This window comes from Xiphophorus hellerii, chromosome 17, assembly GCF_003331165.1.
Source record: "Xiphophorus hellerii strain 12219 chromosome 17, Xiphophorus_hellerii-4.1, whole genome shotgun sequence".
NCBI lineage: Eukaryota > Metazoa > Chordata > Actinopteri > Cyprinodontiformes > Poeciliidae > Xiphophorus > Xiphophorus hellerii.
In genome coordinates this window covers 4,461,212-4,488,436 of record NC_045688.1, presented here as the reverse complement: position 1 = coordinate 4,488,436, position 27,225 = coordinate 4,461,212, and the positions used below count along the sequence as shown (strand labels likewise).

The following is a 27,225-nucleotide window of genomic DNA, read 5'->3' as shown; positions in this document are numbered from 1 at the left end:
CCCCTGATCTCTCTGTCGATCCCACTCTTTTCCCATGGACACACATGCACACAGGGCCAGAGGTTTGGAACAGAGGGCCAGCCAGGTCCCTCAAGGCGCAAGCCTGTTCCCTTGGGAAAAATCAGCCAGACCTGAACCTGAAGGGACACAGCCTCTCTACGTGTCTAAATATGCAATAATAGCTTTCCACGAGGTCCAAGTTGGGAAAAACAGAAATAGAAATCAAAGCAGCTGAAATTTAGGTGTTGTATCAAAGCAGTTATACGAATATACAGCTTAGGTACGGTGTACAAGCAATTTCAGCAGTACAAACCTAATAAATTATTGATTTTCTTTTCACCACAAATGCATGAAATGAGATTAATAGTAGCCAAAATCCTAATTGCGTCTTTCTGCTGTGTGGGAAGTTTTTTGTGTTCAAAATTGAATGTTTGAACAGTAAACATGCATAAATGTTTTTATACAGGTGATTTTGTTCTAATTTTATTTTACAACATTTCATTCTCCCAATAAATCCAACTCTTGAAGCAATTGTGGAAAAAAAAAATACATCATGAACCATTAAATTGAACCTTATTAAAGTTTCATTCTCTGCAACACCAGTTAAAAATACATTTTAATCTTTTATCTTAAGGAATTATCTGCTCAAGGTGCACAGGGTGAGAAAACAAATTATTTATAATAATTTGTGCTCATGAGAATTTAACATGGCTGCCTTTCTAAGTTCCTCTGGTAGGTAGCTGTACTACTACGCTGAAGATCGCTTGTATAATAATAAGAGAAACAAGCAAAGAATGCTATGATGTTGATTTATCTTCTAATTTATAAAAGACGCACAATTAGCAAATATTTTAGCATATCATTTTATAGAGAAAAAATATGTTACTCTGTGGGTCGGTTTGTGTATCTTACAAAGTAAATTATTAGAGCAGGTAAATAAAATTGGCACATTCCCTCCAGACAGTGAACATCCAAGAAAGTGTTTTTATTGCTGTTTAAGTTTGTCAGTCCATGTCTTTATTTATATGCAATTTTTTAATATATATGTTGTGTCCAAATGTAGATTAAACAAAGATGTTGAATGTCAGGCAAGGTTAGTCAACTTCAACAAATACCTTCTCAGACTTATCTACTCATTTCCAGTCCTATGGTGTAAAATGGATGGATGTAAGATACATCCATCCATCCATCCATCCATCCATCTGTCCATGGGAAAACTACACTAATCTACTGTACACATTTTGAGAGGTTATTCTCCCAAGTGGGAAAAAACTCCTTCTAAGTAATGGACAAATAAAATCTGCCTTGTTGCTGAATTAATTATGATGACAATTACTCTAGCATCACCGTTCAATGTCAACAAATAAATCAGCAGCCTCGATGTACAGTTAACGTTGACATTTGTTTACACAAGTTACCCTGAGATTGGTCGTTAGGGCTGATCTGAATCTAAAGCAGTTCCAGAGAAAGCAAACAAATGTGTCGGAGCATGGAGAATGACGCCATCACACCAGTGCCAGGTCTGAATCAAGAAGTGGCCCTGCGTTCACTACAAAATGAGATTATGAAAACAACTCACCAAAAGTGAACGAATTAATGTTGAAAGAATGCTCCGGTTCACATTTCCTGCCCTTATTTCTGTATTTCCTCAATTATCTGGAATCTAAATATATTTCCTGATATTTGAGTAATTTGGACAATATAATGAACAGTAAGTTCTTTTTTTTTTTTTTTATCTTGTAACCAGGTTGCTATGTATTGCAAATTTTTTGCCCAGGTCCCTCTTGAAAATGAGATCTAGATCTCAACGGGGTTTACCTGATTAAATAAAGAATAATAAAAAATGTAGGACAGAAATATAGGTTTCTACCCAATTCTTTTGCACTTTATAGAAATCGAAAACAATCATGCACTGATGATTTTATTCTCACTGCCAATTTAAAGTTTTTTATTTTAATCTCTGGGCTTCTTTATCTTTATTTGTGATATTCTCGTATCAGCTTCAAAATCTGTCGTGATTAATTATTATTTTTTTAATATCCATCATTTGTTCTGCTGACCCTTCACCACACACGGTGCTGATGTGGAAGTAATTAATTTCTCAAATCCACACACTCACACATCCAACCCTCTCACAAAGGCTCTCCGTAACACTCCATCTTTCTTAAACACACACGGACACACGCCTACACACCCAGTCTGTGTATCTGCTGGTGACAGGCAGACAGCGTGGCGCTCAGAAGAATAAAACAAAGAAAAACATCTGGTAGGAGCAGCTTAGTCTGCCACACACAAACACACACTTCCCTTCCTCCTTTCATTCCACTCATACAGACCCATAAAGGGAAAAATCCATAAGGGGCACTACTAATTTGGTTAGTGACAGGGATGGAATGAGAGATAAAAGATGAGAGACTGAAAGAGGGAGAGGGAATCAGGTGCAAGGAATAGAGGACGACTAAAAGAGACAGAGAGGAAGAAGAAGGCAGACAGAACAACCGAAAGGTGAGTATGTGGGAGCAATAATTGAGTTAACTGTGATAGGTCAACCAAACCACCTATCCATCAACTAGACCAATCAGATTATAGTATTGACATTCTACCATAGAGAGGGCTATGTTTTCATTTGAAACGACCTTCTGTGTTTGTGTGTGTGCTGGAAGACAGGATTAGCCATTAAGCTGCTTTTGAAAGATCCCACACACCCATCATAGCATGTTGCTGTGTGTGATTGTCAGGCACTTTGACCACTGGCCACTCACACACATATGAACACAAAGCAGCGGGGGCTACTTCAAAGATAGCATTTTTATTTCAGAACTTATCCATTCAACACGTCCAAACCGCAAAGTTACCAGCTAATATCTGACAGTGCGTAAATACTGTGTGATTAGCAGCGATGCAACAACCTCATGATGTTAAAACACCACTTGTCATCAATGGGAGGCAGGGTTACAAAAGCACAATAAGCCTGAAAATACAGTCAAATTTGATTAGGGTTTTAAAAAAGTTTTAAAAGAGCCACAAAAACAATGTTGTACGTCAACAAATTGGTTTGATTTTGATATTGGCAGATCTGACAAAGGTGTGTTGGTTAATTCTCTCAGGAGATTAAAACTTAAGCAATTAGTTGTTAGAATCTCGATGTTTGATCCAGGTCATGCAATTTAAAACAATTTGACCAATTAGTAAGGAAACATGCAAACTTCTAATTCACAATAAAATATAGAAACATTTTTAAGAATTGCATTCCAGCATTCAGCAAACAGAACTACTTCTGGCAATCATAAGTGGAAGAAAAACATTTAGTGTTTGAGTTTGCAGTCTGAACTGCATTTCATCATCTCAGCTCAAACCTTTAGCTTAATAATTGAACAGAGCAAAGAAATGAATTTGAACTTTATGTGTGTATAGTTTTAATGCTTTCATTGCTAAGACCACTTTTTTTTTTATTTTAAAAACACAAACAATTAGACGTGTCTAATTAACAAATGATTTAAATCATACTTTCTTGGGGAAGAAGGGGATATTGTTTCTCAGAAGTTTTATGTTTCACTTTTTAACAATTGTGGAGAGAAAATTATGGCGGGTTTTAACGATGTTGGCTGGTTCTTATCTTGCATTTCCAGCTGAGAATATCTATGAAGAGCCTCCGTGGCTCCCTGTTAATTGATTTGATGTCAAAGAACTATTTTTCAAAAGAACACAGAGAGATAGTACAGGTTTATCAACAGGAGTACTGGCTTACTCACCTATGACAAACTGAGTCTTAGGTTCTTATCTTTCGGCATACCTATGGGAGAATTCAGCACCTTGTGAAGGCAGACATACAGCACTGCTTGTCACAACTCGATTTAATTCATTTTAGAAAGGAAAAAAACAAAACAAACAATCAATGTATCACTTTATCTCCAAAAGTGTATTCTAAACTTGGATGCAAAATACACCTGATGCACTTTTGTGAGCAGGCTTGGCTTTCGGTTTCCACCCTGGTATATCAAAGACTTTCTGCTCTTGTTACACTGAGCACTGTGAGCGTTCGCCCTTTTGTTGTCTCAGCCAACTGGTGAACATTTAATTTTCTCAACCATTGTCATTCTGAAGAGGGTCTCTATTTGTGTGCTGCACAGAGCAGCAGTGGATTTGAAACAGCTACTGGTGACTCTCTCTCACACACGTACTGTGTTGGAATGAGATGTCACCATGCAACACAGATATTTTAAAATAAAAATAGACTTTCATCTCATTTTTGATTAATGTGAATATGTTTTGATGCCCTGGAATGCATCAAAAGGAGTACAGGAAATGCCATAGCCTTATAGAAAAAAATTTTCCTTGGGCTAAATTTAATTTTAGGTTTTCACCATCTGCAATGCTTTATCACACTATAAGCTGCTGTCATACTGATTCTCGTCTTTCTATGTATGTTGGCGTACCTAAACATGCTTATTATGTGGGTTTAAACATGAGATAAAATGCATTTAGTCAGGATCCTGGGTTGGTTTGGGGTTTTCTGGGTTTATAGTTCATTTATCTGTTCTCTTTAGTTTTTATTTTGATCAGATCAACCTTGTTTCTGTTCTACTTTACTTCGGTCTGCTCTTAGTTATTGTAGTTAAGTTATTATATGTTGTGCTTAGTTTTTCTGTTTTTACATTTGATTTTTAGTTCCCCTGTTTAGTTATTCTTCCTCAACCTCTTGTGCCGTATTCTGTCTCTCTCTCTCTGTTCTCAGTCTGTCTTCTGCTCAGGATAGGGTTAAGGTAATCGGCTCTGGTCTATCGTTCCAGCATTCCCTCTCTAATTATTTATACACCTCTCCTCTGATTACTCCTCACTGGTTTCCCCCCATTATTTCTCCACTGCCATATAGTCCACTCAGTGTTTTCCCTGGCTTCCTGTGTTGTGCTCCCAGCTGTAAAGTTGTTTTTGAACCTCATTATACTTTTACTCATCATTATCCACTTGCTGCCTCTGTATTACACATTTAGTGAAATGTTAAATCCTGTCACTTCTATTACATTATTTAATTTCTAAGTGAATCAAAAACTAGGTTGGGATGTTATCAAGTGAAACCTATACACAAATTCAGCAACTATAGATGAATGATTAATGCAGACAGTAGCATAAAACTAAATACTTTCTACTCAAAACTTTGTGCACTAGTAGAACCACATTCATCCAGTTGTCTCAACAAAGATTCCCCCATTGATTAACCAATAAACAAACCAGTGGGTCATTGCTGCGACATTTGATTAGCGCTTGTGTAAATTCCAGATGGGACAGTTGGAGAGTGAAAGAGAAAACCTGCAGCAAATAGCCAGAGATACAGAATCGAACCCAGGATATGTGCTGAGGATCACAGCCTCCACACCTGATGTTCGGTTAACTGATTACTGTAAATTGCCCTCAGGTGTGGTGGTGTGTGTGTGCATGGTTGTCTGCCCTGTGGGTCTCTGTGTTCATCTCCAGCCAAGTCCTCCAACTCATGTGAGGCTGTAACGTAACAAAAATTCAAGTTTTAAAAAAAAAAGTGACGACACACTCAGATTTGCTGGTTATAAACAAATCTGGAGTGTCGTTAAAGTTTATCAATCTTTACACTTTTTTTTCATGTCTTGCTATTAAGTCCTTATCTCCTCCTCATTTTCCCATCAACTCCACTGTTTGACCCACTCCCTCACTTTTTTTGTCACCTACTGTCCTTCTTTTTCTCATCTTTCTTTCTCTCAATCTCTGTGGGTGCCAACATGAAGTTACCATAGAGACCAGGATGGGTGCCGACAGGTTTCCATAGCAACTGGGCTACGGCAGCAGCAGATTTTTTTTTTTCCCACACAAAGACAGATGACACTGATCAGTACTGTACCAAGAATATCTACAGCACATAGTCCTAATTACTACTGTTCTGTCAGCATCTAGAGTTCCTACTGTGTGTCTGCTGTATGTGTTAACAACACAGTTCCTATACTGTTTTGAAATTATACATTTGCGCCTGTTCAGTTTCCCCAATCATAGAATCACATGCCACCTGTTGATTGTACTAAATGGGCATATTTTAATAAAGCGACCTTCTGCTACACACTTTGTCACAACTGTAATGAAAAGTTCAAGGTAAAGAAAACCACGAATCCCATTTGAGAGTTGCCATTAAATCTATACCTACACCTACAGGTACCACGGCCGCAATTATATCTGCAAGTCTCTTGGGGTATGTCTGTCTGATTTGCACATATTGTTTGAAATGTTCTCAAGTTCAGTTTTGCCATAGATTTGCAACTGCATTTAGGTCTTGCTTTGGTTGGCCATTATAATAAATGGTGCTTTGATCTAAAACCATGTCAATATTGCTCTGGTGCTACAGTTGGTTGATGGTGTCCAATTTCAGTCTCCAAAGGCTAGTATAGCTTAGTACATAGCAGAGGTGGGACCGACTCTCAAGTCAAGTGCCAAGTAAAGGCATGAAAGTCTAACATTGAGTTCAAAGTCATGGCATGCAAGTCTTGAAGTTTGGTTCACAAACATTTTTGATTGTATCAAAACCAAGGAGCTGTAATAGAGCAGGTCAATGTTTTCAGGGCTAAGAGCTGCACTGAATGTGGTCTGATGTTCACAATTTCAAAAACGACAAAAGAACCTAAACTTATTACAAAAAGCTTTAGGTGTACAATACGTTGATGCCTTCCAACATGCGTTCGAATGAATGTTAACAGAGTAGCAGTTTCAGTCAGTCCTGGACAGCCAGTTTACGCCGTCACATCAATCCGCTAGTTTGAAAACTTCCTCTGTTTTCAAAATATGCACAATGTGATAGAAAAAAAAAAACACTTACAGCTGTATTTTATTTATTTTTTAAATATTCTACTAAGTTTGAAATATTTGAATTTAACACTAAACTTTATAAAATGTATTCTCTATATATCTGAGGAAGTAGTTCACTCAAAAGAACCGCTGTAGCAAATCATCTGTGAATTTCTGAGCACTTAGCAATCCTCTTCAGAGTTTATCAAATCTAACAGCCATAAAGAAGAAATCTAATTTCTCCATTTTAACACTTTGCCCTTCACTGAGGACATGGAGCCATCAGCTTTTCATAGACACTGAAGAAGAAAAACCTTTTGTTAAGGACAGATAAAAAAGTTTATTGAAGCTAGGCTATATTCTTGTAGTCTCCCGAATTGGAACTCCGGATATATTGTCAGCAGTCTTTCTAAATAGTTCTGTTCTTGAATTCAGTAAATAAAAATCTCTATATATATATTGTCTTCATTTGAAATAAATAAATGGATTAACCATAAACAAGAAAAGATTTTTTGTGTGTTTTTCAGTATTTTAAGGGGTCAATCAGAACCTCTACCATATCTATGCCACACAGTACAGTGTATCTGCACATATACAACATAATTAAGGCAATATCAGCCTGTAAGTGCATTCTGGATAGAGCAAACAGACAAATGTATAGTCAAACAAAACAATAAATAAATAAATAAAAAATAACCCATGACTATATTTAATCAAGCAGTTAAAGCAAGATTATTTTTTCCATCACAAAGATTTTTTTCTCTTTAGCATGTGCATATTTCTAGTCATCTAGAAATATGCACATGCACAACATGATGCACAATGAAAAAAAAAGATAATAAAAAAAGTGAACATTGTGTTTTACTCTGATACTCCTAGATAAAATTTGGTGCAAATCAATTCCCTTCAAAATGTTCCTATTTAGTGGATGCAGTCCGTTTTTGTATAATCTAATCTTAATTCAAATATAGCTTTTCTATGTGTGAGGAAAATCCCGAACACCAAATCAACATAACTACATAATTGGGAAATTGGAAAAGGAGGTTTTCACATTTTTGAGGAATGAAAAGTTTGAAAAAGTTTTACCTCCGGAGAGCAAGAGACACCTGAAGTACAGGAAAATAAAATAATCTGGGAAGAAAAAGTACATAGGCTTATAAATCATCGCACATAATCAGATGGTGCGTGTGTGTGTGTGTATATGCATGTGCAAATATGCATGTCTGTGGATGTTTGCATTTCTTTGAAGCAAGATAACGTGTACCTTTGAAAAAAAAAGGATGGCAAGAAAGCAGAAGATACGAGGTACTGTAAAAAAAAATAAGAAAGACTGATCAAAGAAAAGATAAAGAGCAATAGATCTTTCCTCCTCTCATTTTCCTCATTCATCTGTCCCTGCTAACATTTTCCCTTTTGTCTTTTCAGTTGTAACAAACTACCTCTCCAGCTCTGCATTCTGCTGCGTCTGACTTATCACGACTTTGCTGCCTCACCACGCAGGGAGACAGATGCAGGAAACACGGACATGCACGCCACCACAGTCCCAAATTAGGAATTCGTCTTTGTCCTCTCATACAGACACTCTTTTGAACATGCAGGTGAGTCGCAAGCAAAGTAAAAGATGAAGACAAAGTGAAATGACAAACGAACACACAGATCAGTGTTTTACATAGAGATCAGTGTTGCTGATTCTCAAACTGTCAGAATGGATAGATTACTATACTTTTACTCAGTACATGACTAATGGCATGTGAGTGCGTGTGTGTGTGTGTGTGTGTGTGCGTGTGCGCATATGAGTCATCTAGCATCTTTCTTTAATCAGTCTTGCAGTTGTGGCTAAGACAGACTGAATGGTGGCGAAGATTGACAAAATACTACATATGGTATTATGCTGAAACGGGACACTATAATACTATATTTAAAGACATAGTAGTAAATTCTTTAAGAAAAAAAGATTAGTAGACTCACAAGTGGACATCAGATATGTTTAATTAATATTTTTAACATCCTGAGATCTAATAAATGCCATCAAGTCTGTATAAAACACACAACTTCTGAGGGTTATGAATACAAAACCTTATGCTTGGGTTAATTTTAAGACATAAACATTAAAAGTTTTCAGCTTTTTCTTAACAGTCATGTAAAACATAGAAAAAACAGTTGTAAATTTTTGCAGAAAGTAATAAGCTATATCTACTCCATTAGAAAGTCAAATGGTATTTTTGCAAAGCATAATAAAGAGCTATGTGAATAATTGGAACTGGTCTTAGATTTTGCTTATTTTGTTCTGAAATGACCCAAAGTTATTTAATACAGAATTTATTTAAAAGGGGCATTATGTATTTTCCAGGAGCATAGTGCCGTTTTATACCACAATCAAGTAACTACACCTTCAGTTGTTATACAGATGCTTTATATGTATATATAAAAACTTAAAAGAAATTTCAATTTGCACTTTGACGTCTTGAAATTGGGACTCTGTCTCTTTAAGACGCTCCTCCTCTTTCCGACACTTGAAAGTAACAAACCATCTGAAACTTGAAGCTTACAAATATGAGCTGCTTAGAGAAAAGTATGAATACAATGACAAAACAGCCTGATATCTAATCAGAACCACATTTGTGTAGAGACTAATAGATCTGCATAACCATCCTAAATATATTGGAAGAAAAAATCTGTTTTGATAAGTTAAAAATGGGCTTCAGAAGAAAAATGGCAAAATGATGGAAACCTAATATCTTTAGGTTGAGTTTAAGTAAATCTTTAGGGACATGGAAGCGCTAAATGCTAAAAATCCCCATTCAGAATGGATTAATCACCTCTATAACAATAAATCCTGCAAGTTCTGAGAGGGAAATATGGTTTCAAGTCAACAAATGAAAGAAAACATAAACTCCCTCTTTCTTTGTGCGTATCCCTTTGCTTCCCTCTCCGTCCATAGTGAATTGCTTCTATCAGAGCCAAACACACCACTCTTTCTCCCCACGGTGTGCTGAAACAGCCATGCCTGTAAATGTGAGTCTGTTAAGAATTGCTCCATCATTTCCCCCTCTGGTTAGTGTCCACTGGAGCGAGACTGGAGCACAATACGAGGCAAATGTAGAAACAGAAATACAACAAGAAAACACTGACAGTTGTGACTGTTTTTTCATGAGACACGCAATCCGTCTCCATGCCCAAAAATGCAACACAGTGTTTTATGAACAATTTAATTCATTAACTCAAATTCATGTTTCTCAGACCTCTATAGATTCAACTGTTATTAATGGATTAAATCAGCTGTCTACTTTCTGTAACCCTTCATTGTAGGTCCTTTTGTTGGTTAGTTTCAGCGATGCAACTTTCAAGTGTCAGGATATCCATTTCCATCCAGTTGGTGGTCAAGTTTTCTTAAAATCCTGTTTTAATCAAATCAAAATTCTTAATTGAATTAAAACCCAGCCCTTTTATGGGGTTGGTCAAGTTTCATATATTCCAATTTGGAAAGTTTGTCCATCTGTGGCAGCAATCTATTTGTCTTTGTTTTGAAGGTGTAATGATAACTGCATGAATATATTCAACCAACACAGAGGGACACAACATATTTTCAGGATTTGTACCATAGACAGCTAAAGATTTTTTTTTTAAATTACACATTTTTGTCTGATAGCTAGTTCTATACTGGAATTGTGGCACCGTAGCTTGTTCACTTATCACACCTGATATGTGTGGTGTAACACACGATGCTGCGACAGTTAATTTCGTTAATTTTGTTATTTTCAATTTTGAAGATTAAAAACTTTAGACTATATGTATCAACATTTATGTGTGGATCCAGTATTGAAACAAAGGCCACAGATGGTTTTTGGTTTTGGACAGAAAAACATCTGGTTCCCCTTCCTGGTCCTGGGCACACAGGATTTACATGACTGGGTCACTTAGACCAGATCTAGCATTCATTGAAATCAGATGTGCTGAAGCCTGGACCTCTTCGAAGATTCCGATGAATAATTCACAAAAATTAGAAACAGCATTAGATTCAACATCGTTAAAAAGAAAAGAGAAAGAATAAGTTTAACATCCCACCTATCAATCATCTCAGAGGAAGTCAGCCAAATAGAAAAGACAGCGCACTCATGAAGCGGTTTATGTCTCTGGCTTGCTTCATCCATTGACAGAAAATCAACACGACTCCAACTATAAAGTTTTCTCATTTACAAGATATAGTTCTTTTGCACTTTCTACTGCATAAAAACTCGATTTCAGTAGTTCAGCTCATATTGTATCATTTTGTGTTTCTCTGCTCCGTTTTAATAGTTGAGGACTTGCTTACCAAGAATTACATGCTACTTAATGGTAATCCTAACAAGAAAGCAAAATTGGAGGTCTGTACTAATTATGATGTTGTGAAATATACTTTATTATAGCAATCTTCATGACAGTAATATGTTATTGCATACAGGCGCAAACATAATTTTTAAGACCTCAACAAAAGGTTGACTTCAGGAAAGCTAGATAAAATTATGGGTCTACAAAATTTAAATATCAGTCCAGTAATCGACCCAATACCTTATAAAAAGGCAGTAGAGAGATTTAAAGAATAATTTCTTAAACTTCAAAGATTTGCTTCTGCAGCCTATAAAATGTGTCATGAATTATTTTAATCTCCTTTCACCCTCTTTAGCCATTTGTGTTGTGCTTTTTTTTTTTAGTTCTGAAGGAGTCAGATACAAGGGAAATGAACTAAGTAATTCTGGATTGTAAAGCTGAAACTTTGATATATTGATATTTACCGTAGATATAATAAAAAAAAAATTCCCTTCTCACCCACCGCGGGTGGTTCTTATCCTCTGAGCTCGGGTCCTCTACCAGAGGCCTGGGAGCTTGAGGGTTCTGCGCAGTATCTTGCCTGTGCCAAGGATTGCACATTTCTGGACTGAGATGTCTGATGTTGTTCCTGGGATCTGTTGTAGCCATTGGTCCAGTTTGGGGGTGACTGCCCCGAGGGCCCCGATGACCACAGGCACCACTGTGGTCTTCACCTTCCAGGCCCTCTCCAGTTCCTCCCTGAGGCCCTGGTATTTCTCTAGTTTCTCGTGCTCCTTTTTCCTGATGTTGTAGTCGCTTGGTATTGCTACATCTATCACAACGGCTTTCCTCTGTTGTTTATCCACTACGACAATGTCTGGTTGGTTCGCCATTACCATTTTGTCTGTCTGGATCTGGAAGTCCCACAGGATCTTAGCTCTGGCGTTCTCCGCCACCTTTGGGGGTGTTTCCCACTTTGATCTCGGGGTTTCCAGTCCATATTCTGCACAGATGTTTCTGTACACTATGCCTGTAACTTGGTTATGTCGTTCCATGTACGCTTTCCCTGCCAGTATCTTGCACCCTGCTGTTATGTGCTGGACTGTCTCAGGGGCCTCCTTGCACAACCTACACCTTGGGTCTTGTCTGGTGTGGTATATCTGGGCCTCTATTGCTCTGGTGTTTAGGGCCTGTTCCTGGGCGGCCAGGATGAGGGCCTCTGTGCTGTCCTTGAGTCCAGCTTTTTCCAGCCATTGGTAGGATTTACTGATATCAGCCACTTGGGTTATTTGCTGGTGGTACATCCCATGTAGGGGCTTGTCCTGCCATGATGGTATCTCTGGCACCTCAACCTCCGTTCCCTGTTGTCTGAGATATTCACTGAGCACATTGTCTGTTGAGGCTTTGTCCCTGATGTATTTATGGATCTTCGTTGTTTCGTCCTGGACTGTGGTTCTCACACTCACTAGTCCTCTGCCTCCTTCCTTGCGGCTCGTGTACAGTCTCAGGGTGCTGGATTTGGGATGGAATCCTCCATGCATTGTTAGTAGTTTTCTAGTCTTAATATCAGTGGCTTTTATCTCCTCCTTTGGCCAGCTAATTATTCCAGCAGGGTATCTGATTACTGGCAGGGCATAGCTGTTTATTGCTCGGATTTTGTTCTTGCCATTGAGCTGGCTTCTCAGGACTTGCCTTATTCGTTGGAGGTATTTAGCTGTGGTTCCTTTCCTTGTGACCTCATCGAGGTTGCCATTTGCTTGTGGTATACCTAGGTACTTGTAACTGTCCTCTATGTCTGCTATTGTTCCTTCTGGGAGTGAGACCCCTATATATATATATATATATATATATATTTATATATATATATATATATATATATTTCTGAAAATAAATTTCTATGGCTGATATACACCTGCACTATGAGCATTTAAATAACAAGCAAGAGTCAAAGCCTGTTTTTAGTGATTGTATGCATCTGCAAAGGTGAAAAATCTACTTAAGAATAATACAGCAGGGGGGCAAAGGGTTTATAATAAAAGGTCTGTGTTCTTCTGTTGACACTGAGGAGTTCTGTGTACAGTGGAATTAAACTGTGAGCACTTTAAGTGACACTGGATTTGTGAGAAACCTTACCCTCTAACCTAGTAAATCCTCACTGATGAAATATGATTAAAGCAAAGGAAGCTGGTGTAGCTCTTCTGCTGGGTGCCTTAGCAATGTCACCATGACACCCAAACAGGATTAGCTGCTAACACCCACTCCCCTGCTGTTACCATAGTAGCACTGTTTAAACTGCGATCCGGAAGCTATAAAAAGACAAACTGAGCTTCAAATAAGAGAAACTTGAAATCTAAAAAAAATAATAATAATGTGATTCATATAAAGTTAGGAGTGGTTCCCAACTTATCTTTTAAGTGCATTTTAAATGACAGGACAGGAAAATCTGAGGCAGACAGAAGGAAAACAGAAAGATTTAACACCCCTTTTGATCCAGGTGGAAATGGATAAAATGTGTTGTCCTTCACTTGTCAGTTCTCTTTGTAAAACTGTGATCCTCTACGATAATTCTGATCCACACTAAGGAAACTCAGAAGTTCTGTTATGCGCTACCATTTATTTCCAAGCTATATCAGCATAATCACACTCTCATATATTTTACCTATGGATAAACACAGCTTTATTTTCAAAACTATGTTAAAACAAAATAATCAAATCTAGAGATTGACACAAATAAACTCATTTAAATAAAGAACATTTGAAACTAGTCTCTGTTAAATTGAATCTAAAGCATTCCTGATGTTTGAACATAGGAGATTCAATTAAATTGACAGTACATTGTGGAAGGGAATGACAGCTGGAAGTCCTGAGATCTCAGAGCGATGGCTGTAGGGTAAACAAGACTGTGAAATAACCAAAAATAGATAGAGACAAAGAAATCCTATGAAAACGCTGCAGCTAATGGTGTATCTAGGGGGGAGGAAAGACAGTCAGCGAGGAAACATGTCTGTGTGTGTCTGATAGGTATTTGCTTAAAAGGAATTATACACTGCTATGGTTGGTGCGTCAGGGCACTGATGCCAAAGAACATCTTGTGAATATGTCAAAGACACCATGAGCTTTGACAAAATGGCAGGGTCTGATAGCCTGAAATGGAGATTGCTTGGCTACAATGATGCAATGCACATTTAGTTGAGTAGTATGCCATGCCCACTAGATCCCATTATGGATATTCAATAAAATGTTGGGTCAAAAAAACAACAAAAACTAAGGCAAAGATGTGTTCCTGATGAGCCTCTAACTGTACAACGGACATTTAACAGGCCCAAATCAGAATCTACAACTCAGAGCTTCCCAACACTTAGAAAGTGAATGCAGCCTAGTAAATTGGAAAAGTTATACATCTTAAAAAGATATATAAAGAATATTGTAAAAAAAAAAAAAAATCATTTCACTGTTGGTTTTGGACTGAAGAATGTTAGGGGTTACATAAAATTGCTGCATTACTGTTGGATACTGCAACCAGATATGTGTTTGTCATGATTACTTCATTTGTCTGCATAAGCTTTCATATCTTGGGTGTATAAATCTAATTAGATGTAGGCATAAAAGACAGTCGAATGTCACATATTTGGCCCAGTATATCATTAGTAGGCAGAGTTTGAGTGACGTTTTAAAACCTATCAAGTATTTTCTGTATTTTTCACAATGCCATGTTGCCTCTTTCACCCTGCAACATCAGAGATGCACTTTAGAAAATAGCTGTTAACTAGTTCCATTTTTTTTCTCTTTAAGTTGTCAATTCAATCTGTCATGAAAATTGCTCACAAAATCTCTAATTCATCGTAAAGCGATACAAACTCTACATGAAAGGCCCTCGACTGCTGTTAATAATGCTTACAGTGTTAATCGTGCTAATTGCTGATTTTTCATACTAAAAACCGTTTATAATGTCAACTCTGTCATCATGCCGTCTTAGTTTACAAATTATTAATGAAACTCAGTTTAACCGCAGAGCTGTTTAGCTCTGACTCATGTCTCACCCACATGGTGTGACGTCACCTCTGATCTTTATAGCAAAAATAAACGATTTAACAATTTAACACACATCAGCAAATCAGAGCTTTGCTGAATTGGACTCAGATTGGACTCAACTTCCATCTAATTATAAATGATCGTCCATATTAGACTATAGGCATCAAACTCCGGTTGTAGAGGGAAAGTACAAAGGAGTGAAGAAGATGTACTGTAAATGTTTTCTAAACTTTTTTTATGTATAGCTGTTCAACAAGCTGAAGAATTGTACTATCAATATTCTAAGATGCGATGCAGATAGAGAAAGCACTTAAAATATGTCTATTTTTTGGAAATCAGACAGAAAATATTTGAAAAAGTGATCAGAAACTGCAACCGAAATCTCAGCTACTTAAGTTTTATGTATCAACACATTTATTTTCATTTAAACACTAAATGGTCCATTTAAAATGCACAATTCCACATCATTCACCCAATTCCCATTCAGTACAAATGAATGTGACGACGTTGCAAACACTACAGATGGCCCATGAGGCCAGTTGTTGGCCCAATCGAGAGATCAGCTGGTTGGACGAAATGTTCAGAGTAATAAATGTTCTGCTGATGTACAAAAATTGTTTTGTAAAAGACACGCAAAGATGTTGGAGGGGAAAAAGCAAGAGGAGGGCAATTAAAGCCGCAGCGCATCGCTCCAGTTTATGCAGAACACAGAAGCTGCAGACAGTCTCAGCTGATCAGTATCAGCTGACTCATTTTATATAATCTGACAAGCTTGCTGTTTTCTCTCTCTCTGATCATTCATGCTGTTCCTGCTGTGGCTACTTATGTCTTTTTATTGCACCGACACCCAAGCACCATCCCGATGTTTCCATATCAAGCTTGATGATGATTTCATGCTAAACTCGGCACGCGATTGCGCCTCTCGCCATGTGGGTCCCGCATGCTCTCAAACTCAGAAGTATTTAGTGAGCTTGTTTTGTTTTGCCAGTAGAATTCCCCATGTTGAGAAAGCAAAACTGTGTAATTCCCAGTTATGAGTTTCCATCATCTCATGAATCCAGTGCTTCTCTTTTCTGACTGTATGCAAAAGTTTCCAGAGAACGCAGCAAAACAAGAGGGAAATATGTTTGTCCTGTGATGTTTGTGCATCGCATATGAATTTCTCAGATCAAAGGCAACACCAGGCACCAACACCCAACCTACACTTTCCCTTAAAGCTCAGTGGAGAAAATGCTGCATGTGGTTTGGGCCCCTGTAAACCCATGTCCATAATTAACAGCATGAAAGACAAGGATGAGAATGGACCTCACATGTAATCCTCACCATTTTGGATGTTGTGCAAATTTAAGTCCCACATTTAGCGGAATAACTTCACTTTACATGTATTTAGATGGATCAACACATAAAATAATACGATATTTTTGCAGACGTAAAATTGGACGAAATATCAATCTAGATTATGAAGTGTTTTATTACCACCATGACCAGGTGTTGACCTCTGCAAAAAAAAAAAAGGTGCTACTCTGACTTGCAGTGATCTGTCAGATTCTTGTGCAAGATTTTCTTTTCTTGTTTCTTTTTTCTTTTTTCTTTGAACGTGAAGACCAAGAGAGTAGTTTGGTGCCGACAACTAGATTTTTTCTTTAAAAGGCATCAGAACAGGCCTGTGGTTTTAGTGATTCAGCCAAAGTGCAAACGCAGGAAAAGTGTGTGCCTGCTGTGTCATAAGTCTGTGTGTGGACGTATCTTTTAGTGCCTTTCATGTACAGCACAATGAACCACTGAAAGAATTACAACTTTGTTGTATTCATATGTCTGTGTATGACACCAAAAAACAGTACAATGTTTATTTTGAGTTTGCTAGCACCCATAATTTACTTGTGGGTAATTTAGTTGTGTACGTCAAGGACAATGAACATCTGTGAAAGGACATTTGTTTCTGAAAGACACATGCATGCATATACACGCTAACATGTACTGCTACCCTGACAAAGCATCGTCTCAGGAAAAAAAAGACCTTGTTTAAAAAGGCTTTATGCAAATGTGCTGCTGAGATTCTCAGTCATCCACAACATAACAATGCAAAGTGCTTAAGCAGAAGGACTTTCTTTTTTTTTCTTGAATTTGTTTCACCGCTCATCCAAAAGATTTCTTCGGTTCAGGTGAAACATCTTTCAATCTCACAAAAACGTCTACAGCATTATTTTTTCGTAGATATGTCTGCTACATTACTTACTTTCTTGGTTGAAGTTTGCTCAACCAAGAAACTTCTTGGTTGACTAAATCTTTTTTAATCTAAATCTGCCAGATGTATTAAAAAAATGTAGGGATTAACTATATGTTATTGGAAATTTCTTCTTTCTCACCAAGTCTTACAGAACGTTTCTCTCTGTTTATATTTGGCTCTCTTTATCTCAACTTCCTGTACAAACTTTCTCTTTGATGTTTGTGCATCTGCATGTGTAGTCCTGCACTAGTGATTTGTAAGTTTATATCGTATCGACTTGTTTTGATTGGCTCCACTGTGTGCCCTGTATGTGTATAAAGTGCCTAAATTACACCGTCTTCCAGTGGATGTTTTTGTTTCTTGGCTTCTCATTAGCTATCTACCCAGCGTTGTGATCTGAACTCCCGCTGAGTCTGGCACGTTGACCAGCTCCCACATTCCATCCCTTCGTCGTTATCAGGCTTTGTTTCTTCTGCTTGCAATGTTGTGCTTGACACAATCCAATATGCTGAACTGCTGTTAGTTTGCAAATAGGTTTTGGGAAAAGTCGGCGCGCATATGATACGGTACATTGCAGACCAAAATCAGTGTCAGCAAAACACTTTTTAAAAATTATTATTATTTGAAGATTGAGGTCAAATTAAAAAGGGGAAAAAAAGAAAATTGTTTTAGTCAAGTTCCTGCTTTAATATATAAATTATGATCGATGTAAGGTCAAAACATTAACCCAGTGAATGATAATCCTCACCTGCTAACAATGCAACACTTCCTACAGTCGCCATAGCAACATGAACATCCCTTTTATATAGGAGGAACCTCTGTAGGACAGTGTGTCCTCGTGATTTACTCGAGGGTGATGTCATGAGGTTGACGAGACAAGGGGACACGCCTCCCTGGAGAGGACACACTGTGTTCGTCTGGACACGGTGACTTACAGGTGTACAGTGGCTAGGTCATACATGCACGTTCCTGTGGACAGAGTTTTTAAAAAGAAAAACGGACACCTGTCCTTCTGCCTGAGTCTAATTGTGGCGGCAATCAAATGACAGAACGTTCAGCAGACAGCAGAAAATATAATGGGGCTCAAAATGAAGATGAGGTGAGAAGTCAAAACACATCTAGGTAGGAAAAGAGTTGAAGGGGAGGAACTTTACTTATGGCGCGACATGTGAAGGAAACGCTACACTTAGCAAGATTACGGATTAGCAAATGATCAAGATGTCAGAACCATTAGTATTTGAAATAAAACTCATCATCCCCTCTTGTCCTTTATTATGACACGTCTTCATCATAAGACATGTCACAGCTCATGAACTGTGCTGCAGCACCTAACACCACTTTCTAACTATAGCTAAACAAGTAGTTGCTCAAAGCCTCTGCGACTTTCCCATGTCTCTGTGTCTCATCAGTTCATCTACCAAGCATATTCACTTATATTAACTCAAACATCTCCTTCCTCCCCTCCAGAGCATGCCTATTAGTTCTGCTTGCATGGTCTTCGATGGGGCCTGTCCACCACATCAGTCCCCGAAGTGGCCTCACTGGAGTCGCCATAGAACCTCGACTTCATCAATCTCCTTCCAGCTGGCAGGAATAAGTGGCACCAAAGGGCGAGGTCTCTGCTGGCCACCTGGAGCCAAAATGACTGTCAGGACAGGAGAGGCAAGGAAAGGACAGGTAGGCAGCCGATAAGAATGTTTACCATTAGGAAAGAAGAGAGGTTGTGCAAACAGTTGGAAGATGGCATAAGCAGGTGCTGCAGAAATTATAGGAAAAGGGATGTTTGTGAAGCCTTAGATGCAGAGAAGAGCACCTGCTTTTTTCCTCCCTTTATTCTAATGCAAACACTTGAACAGTGCTGTTTTGTCATGTGATCTTCTCTCCCTGTGTGTTTCCAGAATGGGCAGAATAGCTCTTCAGTGCTAGAAACGGAATTTCATGGTTCTGCTGATGCACTAAAAGCACAGCAAAGAGCACAGAGGTTAATGGGCATTCATCAGATTGATTTATGGGGCTTCATGTAATCCTCCAACAATCTAGAGACACAATACACAGGCCAGGGACTCACAAGTACATGCAGATTTTCCAGTTTTAACACTACTAAAGGAAAATGTACAGATAATCTGAAGAAACTTGAAGGATAAATGTGCAAGTCCAAGCAGTTCTGCCTCTACAGTGAAATATATGCAAGCTTGCTGTACTGATTCTTGATTTTAGAATGCAGATTTCACGTTTGCGCATAAAGAATTTCCGATGCTCAGGTTTACAGAAATCTGGCAGGTATCTTTTCAGATTTGAAATGGAGATCCCAGAGCATCTCACGTTACACACCTATTCATAGAAAGTACCTTGTGTGCTTCAGCCCTGAATGGTGCCCTTGACTGTAGCAGCAGAGGTTAACCGCTGTGCTCAAGGGGCACTAAATCATCTTTATAGATCCAGCAGTACAGTTTGGGTTTTCTTAGCAGGCATGAGCATTTGATTCTGTCTTTTAAAAATGCACCCAGCAAGTAAAAGATTTAACTTTCCCATTACTCAAAAATCGGTTTGTCTGTAACATCCCAGAGAATTCATATAACGCATAAAAACAGATAAAACCAGGGTTCAGTGTGCAGTCTAAATAATCCATCCTTCCATTACTTAACCATCCATCTTAGCTTCTGTTCTTCCACTCTTTCTTTTATAGTTGTGTTGAAAAATCCTGGCCTCAACAGAAATATCTACCTTAAGTTTAGCATGTTTTTTATACTTGTATCTCAACAACTGGCCAAAATGGGAAGAGCTCATGAAAAAAAGCGAACAAATACAGAATACTCCAAAATGTTCCAAAAACCTCAAACCATACAAAACACAATCTACACACATGCCCGACATTTCTCATGCAGTAACTAAATTATATGCCGTCAGCCTCTCTTTCTTTGTCTCACAATTCTGCAAAACTGAGCTGTGTGCTACTGCATTGGTGAGTCAATGATGACACAAACACTAAAGATCAGTAAATCTTCTGCTCCCACATTGTGCATTTTTAAATGATTGAGATTTATGAAGCTGCACACTGACGTGCTGTTAAAAAAAATCCAAAACACACTGAAGCTTGAACAGCATATCTCTTCACAACCTGCAGACACACATACAGAAAAAATCATTTCTGTCTTCATTTTTCACTCCTCCTGTTGGTAGGAAAACATACATCTGGGCTCTTGAAAGCTTAGCAGGATTTGCAGCCTGATATTATAACTTTATAAAATATATTACATCTGTCTAGCAGTTTGGATTTTAATGTGAAGCATCTTCTAAAAAAACAAAACAAGGATGTAACCTGAAAGCTAGAGCGTCCACATGTTGGATTATGTAAACAGGCTGTGACACACTCAATAAAAAGTAATTTCATATTTCTTCTCTTAAACATGAAAAACATAAAATAACTTGCTATGCAACTTAGTTTATATTTTCTTCAAGTTCTCAATGAAGCAGTATTTATTTTAGATGTTCGCAGATTAAATATCACTCAAGAGGGGAGCAGCACCTGTCGCAACTTTTGATACCCACGCAGCAGAGCGGCAGCCAACGAGATCTGTATCAACCTCCCAGGTTATGTCGAGCTCTGAATCGGAAACAGCATCAGATAAGAAGCCACGTGCGATCGACTCTAAGCCAGAGCCACTGAAATTAACCGGGGTGTTTAACGTTCCAAAGACAAGAGGCTTGACGAGTTTCCTTGGCTAAGATACAGTGAAGTGGAAAATACAGTGCACTAGATTTACTGCAAAGAGTGTCGCGCCGGGGTAGTTATGCAATTACTTTCACCTGCGTCGGGAGCGTGCACCGGGTCCAGTTCACTGCGCCTTGATCTCTACCAGCTAGACGTGAAAGTAGTGAGGTTCTACCTAACAAACTGAGAATGTCTAACTACGAAGAGGACAACCATGTCTGTATAAACTGTCTATAAATTCTTATGCTCCACATATGTCATTCTCAACTAGTAAGCAGTTCTATTTGTCTTAAGATTCCCTACAAAAGTTCCTTGATTAAATCCCTGGTAGGATGGCTCTCACCCTGAATGCTTTGCACTCAGCTTTCAACCGCTCCAGTCCACGCTTGGGTCATGGTCCGAAGATGCCAACAGAACCACGTTCTCTTCAAAAACTGGAAATGAGACCCTGAGCTTTCCAAACTGCACACCATTTTTTTTATGTGTGTGTTTTTGGTTACTAACATAAACCCAGCAAATCTAAGTAAGCCTTAAATTTGATGTCATCATTAGCCCAGTTAAAAAAAAGGCTGCAGCAAAAAAAGAAAAAAAACCTGAAAAATCGAGACACAATAGTCATTTTAAGTACACAAAAACATTGGAAACAATTTTCCCTGCTAAGTAGACCACGATTAGAAAAGTCTGTGTAGTTCTTTTGAACATTTAGCAATGTGGGTCTATTTCATCCATACACCAAAAGACCAACACTGACAGCTTCACGTTTTACACTTAGCTAGTGCAAAACAGTTTAAGCTTTCTGAAATGAAAAAAAAAAATATGAAACTGCATCTCCCATGAAGGAATGTATAAGTGCAGAATTTTATATCAAATTTATTTCAGATGATTTAAAAAATATTTGGCATTTTTAGCTTTTACCTGCCAAGGGTAAAGATTCCTTCAAACATGTTGGAAGTAGGGAGACAAACGTTACTATTAACGCAGCAGGGACTTTTTTTTTTTTATCTTAAAGGACAATGTCAGGCTTCATCCACATGAACAGTGCAGCTTCATGAAATGCAAACTGGATCTTCTTATTTGGCCTGCCAACAGCCTAGATTTGTTCTTTATTAAAAGTGAATAGCTCATCGTGAACAATTAAGTCATGCAACAAAGACAGTGGATAGTTAAACAGCAGAAATTTTTAAGTCTGTAAAAATAGACAAACACCACCTTATAACACGCTTAGCAATTGAATAATTCAGTTTAAATGGTAAATACAGCTGCATACAACATTTAAATATTTTTTGACATTTGGCTTTGCTTATATTTTCTATTTATATTTTGAAGTCACTACCCTTTTAGCCCTTTTATTAACATAGTTTTTTTTTATCTTCTCTCAAAATGGTGACAGGATAAAGCAAAGCATTCCAGATTTACAAAAAGTGTTGCATTTCTGAAGTCATTATTCAGTCTTAATGTTTACAGCAAAAACAAGCACCTTCAAAAAATGTTCAACTTAAGTTAAGACACAATTGTTTCCAACTTTTGTGGAAATAAATAACCCACTGAATATTGACAAAAAGATCCCACTGTCTATAGGCATACCATGTTTTTTCTTTTTCTTTTTTTTTACAACTTTATTTATTTTCCAAAGAACTGTCGTGGAGGTGGACACAAGAACATCTTGCTTGTGTAATAAAGCTATGTAACGGCACTGAGCTCACTCTGGCTCATTATAAATGGTCTCCTTGGAGAAGGTTAACTTTGCCTTTTAAAACCAGTGCCGATGATTTGTGAGCCTCCTGTGAATTCTTGGGGCTTGGTTTCAGTCAAGCAAGCAGTAGCAGAATGTCTCTGCCTCATTTTATTTCTCATTTTGTACACTTTGTGCCATTTTCCCCCCTCTTCAGTCTCTCTCGTACATCTTGAAGCGATCACTATTTTGGCAGTGAGACAACATAATGGCAATGCAGCACGTGGAGAGAGCACAGCCACAGTTTCACTGCTGTTTCCAACACACACACACCCGCCCACACGCCCACACACACACACACACACACACGTGGCTTTAATTCCATTGTGTTAACTAGATGGCAGAGAGCCTATTTCAGTGTTGCCAAGGCAACAGGTCTGTAAAGTTAGCGTTCTTGTGAGTGTGCATGGGCCTGGAAACTTACAAACGCAACAGATCTAAGCACGAGTTAATTGTTCATCGCTGACAGCTCCGTTGCTGACATCTGCAGCTTGTCACCAGCTATTGTTCTCATCTAAGTAAATGACAGTCGAGGCATAAACGATATAATGTGGTGGTAAATCTTTTACGGTATTATCTGTGAGCGACTTCTCCCAGCACTTTACTTTAAACTCTGTAACTGAGCTGATTGTCCATTTTTACTTTTTCACTATTCCCCCCCCCCCCCCAAAAAAAAGACTCAAACTGTGCAGGCATAATTAGGATATGACATTTTTAAAATGACTTTTAGTTTAACTAGCATGACCCATTCAACTCCTTTGGGTTTAATTAACGTATTCAGAAACGGTTGGTAATAGGAGTTATCACAAGACACATTAATTTATGTCCAATCAGAAAGCAAATCTCACATGATACTAGATACAAAAATTCGAAATGATCTTAATAACAATATTAAAGTGATATTAACAAGTAATCAAATTTACTTTGCAATAGAATTTGGTGAAGTTATTTAAGAAAGACGAATAGATTGGATGAAGTGTTAACCAGTAATAATTGGGAAAAACAGATCATTAACACGGCTAAGGTGGTCAGAGGCTAACATAAATGTAGTTATTTACTTACAAAATAACATATATAATACACTACTATATAACTGAGTTTAAAATTATTAATACCTCTGGCAGATTAATATTGATAATTAAAGTACTCTTTAAATTTTATCAACTGGCTTATTCCAACTGGAGGTAATAACATTTTGGAATGGCCCAGCAGTATCCTGACTGGAATCTGATAGAGAATATGTAGGAGAAGCTAAACATTATGGTAATGAGACTTCAAACTCACTATTGATAAGCGATCAAAAGTACCAGCTGAAAGCTGCCCTGTGACTATAAGAAGGGTTTGATTGATGAAATGTCAATGAAGATTTTCCCACAGATTCTTAAGAAGGCCATAATACATTTTATTTCACTTGCCATTTAAGAATATGTAAATAAGCCAGATATTTTGTTTTCTAATTGATGCTCCTTCTACATTATTATTTGTGAAATATCTCATTTGTTATCATAAATAAACTTCTTGACTACATAAAAATACTTTTTTAAATCTAAATCTGCTAAGGGTATGAAAAATTTAGGCATCAACTGTTTTTTAGTGTCAAAAATAAACACTTAAAGAGGCTATAATCTGTTTTATAAAGGAAATATTCTCCAGCTGTCTTCAGTTGAATTTATACAGGAATCTTTTTCCAATACTGGAGGATTTCACTGTATTAGCAGATTGCCAGTGATCCAGTTTCTGCTACAAATAAGGGAACAAGAACCCAATGCTGACACAGACATAAAAAGAAAAGTGAGAAGAAGGTTTTGTGAAAGATCGATGTAGTTGGAAAGACGTAAAGAAATCATAAATGAAGTGCAGATAAAACAGAATATGCCTGCTTCTCCTGGCAAGGGAGGATGCTTGTGCCAACAGTATAGGTGTGTTATTGTGTTTATGGGATTATCGATTAGCAAAGTTCACAGTATGGTCAGCCAAAAGAGGACGAGTCCAGCTGGAACTTGTGTGTGTGTTTGTTTTCAAGTGTGTTTAAACCTTGAGCTGCCTTTGTTTCCTGAAGTGGGAAGTAATGGAATTAAAGAGTCTCTGTTGGCAAGTTGTACACACTCACTCAAAGCAGGAGTCTCCCTCTCTGTCTCTCATTGTTTTATTCCTTTGTTACATACTGAAAAGCTTGATTTAATAAACTTGAGTAAAAATCTTTGTTTGATTATATATTGACCTGCAAAAGTATGCATCCTCCTTGCATCTTTTTGGATCTAGTTGTTCTACAATCACAAACTTCAGAGTATTTTATGAGGATTTTTCTTTTTGATATACCAAACAAAAACTAGTGCAGAATTGTATATAAGGTATAGAAATGCTGCATTTATATCATGGAAGATTAGAAATAAAGTTGTGGATGTCCATCTCCACCTTCTCATAGAGCTGATCCTTTCAACGGCAGCAAAATGGAAGCTGGTCAGAGTTTGTGGGAAAATAATAGCAAATACATACAGGACAACCCACTAACCCCAAATAAAACTCAATTAGACGCTACAAAAAACTGGAAACTGAGACAAAGCACCAGCTTTCAGCATGACAAGTTCTCTAAACACACAGCGAGAGCTTCAATAGAACAGTTGAATTTAAAATATTGTTCAGTAGGGCCCAGTCAAAGTACAGCCTTAAGTCCAACTTATAATTTCTGGCAAGACCTGAACATGGGTGATCACAGACACTCTTGTCCAATCTGAAAGAACTTCAAAAAGTTTGCAAGGGCAAAAAAATCCAGTCTCTACATTCAAAAACTTCATAAAGATATGCAGCTGTTATTGCTACAAAGGTATTTCTGCAAGTATGACTTAGTGCATCTGAATGCTAATGCATGCCAAACTTTTTAGATTTTTCCTTTGTATAAAAAAAATAATAATCAAGCCAAATCATTCCTTTCACTTCACAAAAATGCATTGACTTTCTGTTGGTGCAACACAGGAAATATCTGTGGATTAGAGACGCTGAATCCTTGGGGTTTGAATAGTTTTGCATGGCACTATAAAACGGCAACTACAAAATAGCAAACACATACTAATGTGAATTCCTTATGCGGGGATTATGATACAGACACATATATACAATTACTGAAAGACAGACACTAATGATCCAAGTGCAGAATGTCTTCCCTGTAAAAACCTCAGAGTGGGAACCAGACCTGGACCAACTCCATTAGCTTTACAGGAATCCAAAAAGAAACCTCTTTTCATGAGTCTGTACTCTTGTGCATCGTTGTGTGTACTCTGTCCTGCCTGACCCAGCTGTCTACCCTCTGATTTCATTTGCATATCAGGCTACAAGAAAACCATGTGTTTGCACTCAAAGTAAAGTCTGTCGCCATGACTCTAATGACTGTTCCCCAGTAACCCTGAGTGGAAAATGAGAAAACCAGACACAGGAGAATGCAAAAAAGCAGAAAGGATAGATTTCTAGAAAAAAAAAAAGACGTCACTAATGTTTCCTGTTGAAATATCAAGATTACTGCCCCATTATGCATCACCATTTTCCGCTTAGTTGTATCCTCTCCTTTCCTCTGAATGTTCCCCATGGAGCAACATACAGGAGCCGATGGGCACTTTTGACCATGCTGAACTTCCTGTTCACTTGAGTGTCTGACGTACAATTGGTTAATAATTCAGATTTGGGAATAAGACAGGAAATTCAAAGCGCATAGAAAAGGAAATGCAAGCGGTAAAGCTTGTTTTAAGCTCTCTCTTGTAGTGCTTGTAGAACTCTACATGGTTTCTGTCAGAGGACTCAAAAGAAAAATCAGTAAAGAGCAGCTAGTCATGGATGGTTTATGGTAATATATTTTTTCCGCTTCTAGATTATGGCCAAAATTTTGCTTACTATGATTTCAGAAGCAGAAAAACCAGGAGTTCAGCTTTGCTCCTGAGATATTGCTGCAAATGTCAGTTTTTCTGAGTAATCAGTTGTGTGCAGCATATTCTGGACACATTTTTATGTTATATTGAGAATTGATGAAGGTCATACTAAAACCATTTCCCCAGAAGTTTTCAGAATAGGCAGACATTGTACTTAAGCAGGAGTAGCACCGCTTCAGTGTAATGTTACTAAGGTATAAGTAAAAGGTAAATATCCAGAAAAATGACTGAAGTACAAAAGCATTTGGTAAAATGACTTCTCAAGTACTGAGTAACTGTCAACATCTAATTTTATTTTGTGACAAATCATGTAATCTGAAAATATAAAGTTAATTCTGGTAGTAGCAAATTGACTCCCACATGTTTATTTTTCATATGCATCAATTTTCCTGATTGGTCCCGTTCAGTATTAAATGCACCAAATTTTATTCCACTTATCTTAACTGACTAACATTGCAAAAGCTTTTAACTTTTGTTTTCCGGCTGCCTGGCAGCTTATCTCGTCACCTACTGGAAA

General features: G+C 37.7%; 1 protein-coding gene across 13 annotated transcripts in view; it reads right to left on the bottom strand.

The window, feature by feature from the left end:
• The window catches only part of cacna1c (calcium channel, voltage-dependent, L type, alpha 1C subunit), a 191,561-nt gene that overhangs the window by 81,448 nt on the left and 82,888 nt on the right, over positions 1–27,225 (bottom strand). The gene's annotated exons all lie outside the window — the stretch shown is intronic.